We start from the raw sequence: 4,816 nt of genomic DNA on the forward strand, positions 1-4,816 counted from the left end.
GCTTTCTAGTTGCCATAGGCAGATGTTTTCCCATGTTTCATTACTCTATTGAAAAATATGGCAATTCTTGAATACAGAATTTTTCTGGAATCTAACTTTGGGATTAACTTGTGAAAATTTTTTGTTAAAAATAATTTTATTAAAAAGTCTCATTTGTATTTTAAAAATTTATTCAACTAAAACTTGGGGAAAGCATAGGAGGAGATGGTATAGAAAATCAATGAAGAGCCTCCCCTTTCTCTTCCCTTCTCCCCCTCCCTCCTCACCATCTCCTGTCTTCCCCACCCTCTTCTTGTCTTTGGAGCAGTACCAGTTCCTCTGCCCTCCTACCCTGGGCTCCACAGAGATGAGCCTAGGCCCTGTGTCAGCAGCACCCTGGGAAGTCTGCATCCTGGAGACAGAAGCCCTTCCTCCCTTGAGGAAAGGTAGGCAAGGAGAGAGGAAAAAGTCCACTTCTCACCCATCAAAAGTGACAAGTGTCTTTGCACCCGTTCTGTGCCTAGTTTTGAAGTGCTCTCTTCAGCAGAAGCATGAATGTTGGGAGATTAATTAGTCCTTCTCGTCCTTCCCCTCCCTGGGGCCGAGTAGAATCTCAGGGGCAGCAGGAAGATGCTGAGGGTTCCATTCTGGCTGTGAAGACCTTGCTGTAGGAAAGCCCTTACAGGACCTGTTCTTTCAGCTGTGTTCACCTGCAGGGTGACCAAGGGACATCCACACATCTGTCCTCTTTGTTCCCAGCTTTGAAATGCAAACCCTCAGAGAAGATGCAGTAGTCTGCCTCCAAATGCTTTCATGGCAGGAGCCCTTTCTTCCAGGCTGGGCCTCCGGATTTAGAAGAAGCGGGACTTCATCACAGGAATGGATTCTGCAGGACAATAGGAAAGGGCAGGCAGACAAGCAGCTACTTAGCAGGAGATTCCTCTCCTGGCCTCGGTTAACTTGGGAACAGGGAGGGTAGCTCTGTCAACCTCATCCACCTTCAGCTCCAAGGACGGTGAGCTGACCTTAACTGGCAGACCTGATTGTGGGGCACATCCATCTTTGGGCAGCTGCACCTGGAGTCAAGGTCCGACTCCCATATTCACCATTGGGATCTTATCTCAGAAGCACATGGGGAAAGGGATTCTGGGAAAGAAAGCCTGAGGGCTTTGCCTGTGGTCCTGAGGAGGCTGTAGTAGGTAAGACTGGGTACTTGACACTGGCTGAGGATTCAAGAAGGTCCTTCACACCTGTTAAGGGAGAGAGGCACCTCCCTGCCCCCAGCTACATTGTTGCAACAGCTACAGAAACCACCAGGGAAGAGCGGTTCGGAAGAAGTGCCTATGATCAGGCTGTCAATCAGCCAGCTCACCTCACCTCCCTTTTTCTAGCTTGTCTTTCCTTCTTGATGTTCTAAGTTGCTCTTGGCCTCAGTCACAGCCCGGCTCTCTTAGGGACCCCTGCTCTCCATGAGGTTGGGTAGCCCCATTGCTTGCAGGCTCCCCGCCCCTCCCCTCCTTCTCGGCCTCTATCACACGTGTAATTAAATGCTCATCTGTGTAATTACTTGTTTACAGTTCTGGGTCCCTGCCAGGCTACATTCCATGCAGTCAGAAACGGTGTCTTTCCCCCTCACAGCTCCTTGCTCAGAATCTCCCTCAGCGTAGACCCAGGAAGCAGGTCGGCATCCTGTTTGGAAGTGGGTGGGTGGGTCAAGTTGTAGTTTTCATTATTGTCAAAGCTAGACTCTGGCTTGGGAAGCTGAGCGGACACTAGATGGTGATCCCTGTGGAGTTAGGATTTGTTGTTGCTCCCTTGTGGTGGAGTCCTTAGCCACTTTCATATTGCTTTCTCTCTATCCAGCTGGAGATCTATTCAGGGGGTGTTTCAGGAATACTCATAGTGAGGGTCACAGAGGAGGACTGTAGTTTAAAGGCCAGGCTAGGACTTGGCAGGTGGAACAATGACCCCCCACCTCTTATTTTTTAAGTACCAGAAAGACAGCCTGTATTCCATATACCACACTGACCCAGGTTACATCCCTGACTTCCGGTGGTTGGAGGAACATGCAGGAATCATCAAACATACCTGGGTGCTACTCCTAAATGGCAGATTCGCAACACACCAGGGTTGAGGACATAGAATCAGCAAGTGAAGGTGCAGGATTGTGATGTGGGCAGCGCCCCACCCCTGCTCATGGCACTGGGGTTATGTTTAGGAGGGACTCCCATACTCCTGGGAGAGTCGGGGTGCTGAAACCTCTCATTAGCGGGAACCTGCTGTGGACTAGATGGAATTCTACAGCCCGAGGAGATGCATCCACGGTGCCGTGATGGAGGAACGAGAGCCATGTTGCATGAGTGTTTGTGATTTATGAACAGGTTTCCGGGCTTTGCTGTGGTTTCACATCCAGAGATGCCAAAAACATTTAGGCAAGTCTAAATGCTTACCTGATGGGAAAGGCTGGTCAGATCACATAGAAGGCGGCAGCTGGATGGCTGCTGGGTCCTGAGGTGAGGAAGACGACCAGGGCTAGTCAGTCAGAAGAGAGGCCCAGAGATTCCAGAATCCTGCGTTGAGCTCGGTGCCTCTTCCTTCCCAGTGCCTCGTCAGGAACAGACAGCTCAGCTATACTGAAGGAACTAGGCCTGATGGTGAGGGCCTGTCATCTCAGCCACTGCAAAGTTCAAAGCCAGCCTGGGAAATTAAGTGTGTGTGTCCCACCTCAAAACAAACAATGACCGGCCCTTCCCACACAAACTGCTGTGCCTGCGAGCTCTGTCACTGGTTCGAACTTCTGCTTCTCCTTTCTTTTTCTCCCTTAGAGCAGTGCTCAGGAGACGAAGTCTCGATAATGAAGTTGGGGTTATACCTGCTGAGCTTACGCTCTTCCTATGAGACACTATGGGATATCCAGTTCCTCCCTTCGAGGAGCTTAGGGGAGAGGAAGGGTCTCCGCCCTGGGCTTTTATTTCTCCATCTAATTCTTAATGAGATCTTGTTCCTCCCATGCCAGGTCTTTTGATGCCCACCTCCTGACTATTACCTGACCCTTTTCCTCTTCCTCCTCGCTTCTTAGTTGCACGTTGGGATTTCAGCTCAGAGCACAAGATCTACTTTCTCCCATCCTACTGCCCTACTTACTCCTTTTGGACGATTTTATCCTTGGGATAGTACGAAAGTCAACTGAGCAGCTCCCAGAAAGGAAGCCCTGAACCCCGAGCACCTCCCTTATAGAAACACGCAGCTGTTCCTCAGTGTCGAAGGGGAGAGCAAAAACCAGGAGTGCTTGAATTGTTCACAATTACACTCTTACCCACGCATATACTTTAATCCATTCCTAGATGCCTTGTAACAGCTCATACATGGCCAATGCCAAGTAGACAGTGTTATCCTGCAGCATTTGGGGACAAGGGTAAGGGAAAACAGCTTGGAGGTACCAGGAGTGGAGAGTCGGCTGCCCACCTTCAGCTTGCTGTCCTTGAAACCCTGAGCCTTCAGGGGTCATTTCCAGCCCATCACTGCCTCCAGTAGTCAGGCTGCCTCTCAGCTGCACTCACCTGGCTTTGACCTTTGCCCTAACCATTCTACCTCGATGAATATCGAGCACTGTGGGCATGCTTTCTTGGACGTGCCGGCCCTTTGTCAATGAGCCCTTTGTCAATGATACTTCTGGGTATCTATGAGAGGAGGCTTGCACTCCTGGGGTCTCCCATGAGGACAGCTGACCGTGGGGTCACAGGAAAAAAAATCCTAGCACCCTGTGTTTTCTACTCTTTCACAGGCCCCTCTCTCTCGGCGGGGAGGTGGGTATCTGCTTCTCCAGCTTTCCCCGGAATATTTGCTCCCACAAAGACGGCCCTGCCTTCCCAGATTGAGGGGCCGACACCTTGGAAGGACACTAGAGCGAGCTAACAGGCAGCATCAGAGAAACTGACGCTCATTTCCATGCTTGGCTCCACTCCTGTTATTTATTCAAAAAACTCGAACAGTTTTTCTGGTAGATCTCTTTATGTGGAAAAGCATATGCAAATAGAATTGAAGATGTCGTGGGTGTCAGTCAGTACACGGTGCCAAAGCCTCTTCTTGCCCTTGTCTGACTTTCCAGGGGTTTCCATGGGGCTGGAGTGGTCTGGAAACTGGGGGGAGGGGTCTGGAATTAGGGGGGACAAATCTGTTAGGCTCTGTGACTCTGACCACTCGGTCTCCCTCACCTCATATTGTCCACTGGAGCCGACGGTTCCGAGCTGGGAGCTTTGCTTCCTCCTCCTCTTTCCTCACCGTCGTTGTCGTCGTCACCGTCATGATTAATCTTTATTTAAAGTGAGGGAAATGGCTGAAGCCATTTAACTGTATGCCTTTAACACTGACGGGCTTGTCATTTCCCCTCACTTCCTCTATCGGTTGCTGAGAGTCGATGACAGGTTTAGAATTTGATCACAGCACCATCTACTGGGTACTAGACTCCCTGCCTTCCCCCAGATACCGAGATTTGCTATTTCTTTTCTTTTTTCTTTTCCTCTCCTGTGTTTATTCCTCTCCTCTCGCTCTTGCTTTGTCCCAGTAAAAGTTAGCTTGAAAAGTTGCCAGTAGTTCATTCATAAAAGTGAGACACTTCTAAAATATGACAAAAGCTCACATCCCCCTGCGGTAGGCACTTCCAAAGACAATAGCCGGAGCTTACACGGTACACTTCATATAATTATTTCCTGGGATCAATAATCTCATCAGTGGGCTCAGTGATGGGGACATCATGGTAATGAATGGCTGGATGGGGCGGCCATCCCGAGTGCTGTCCTCAGCCCTGTCACCTGTGCTGCCCAAGGGCACGGTGAGA

General features: G+C 50.0%; 1 long non-coding RNA gene across 1 annotated transcript; it reads right to left on the reverse strand.

Annotated features, from left to right (window-relative positions):
• Positions 1-286: 286 nt before the first annotated feature.
• Positions 287-4,550, reverse strand: LOC142850980 (uncharacterized). The gene is made up of 3 exons (XR_012910726.1): positions 4,194-4,550; positions 2,430-2,656; positions 287-865 (listed from the first exon to the last, which is right to left on the reverse strand). It is a non-coding gene; the product is annotated as an uncharacterized LOC142850980 (long non-coding RNA).
• Between the last annotated feature and the right edge of the window lie 266 nt (positions 4,551-4,816).

This window comes from Microtus pennsylvanicus, chromosome 5, assembly GCF_037038515.1.
Source record: "Microtus pennsylvanicus isolate mMicPen1 chromosome 5, mMicPen1.hap1, whole genome shotgun sequence".
NCBI classification, from domain to species: Eukaryota; Metazoa; Chordata; class Mammalia; order Rodentia; family Cricetidae; genus Microtus; species Microtus pennsylvanicus.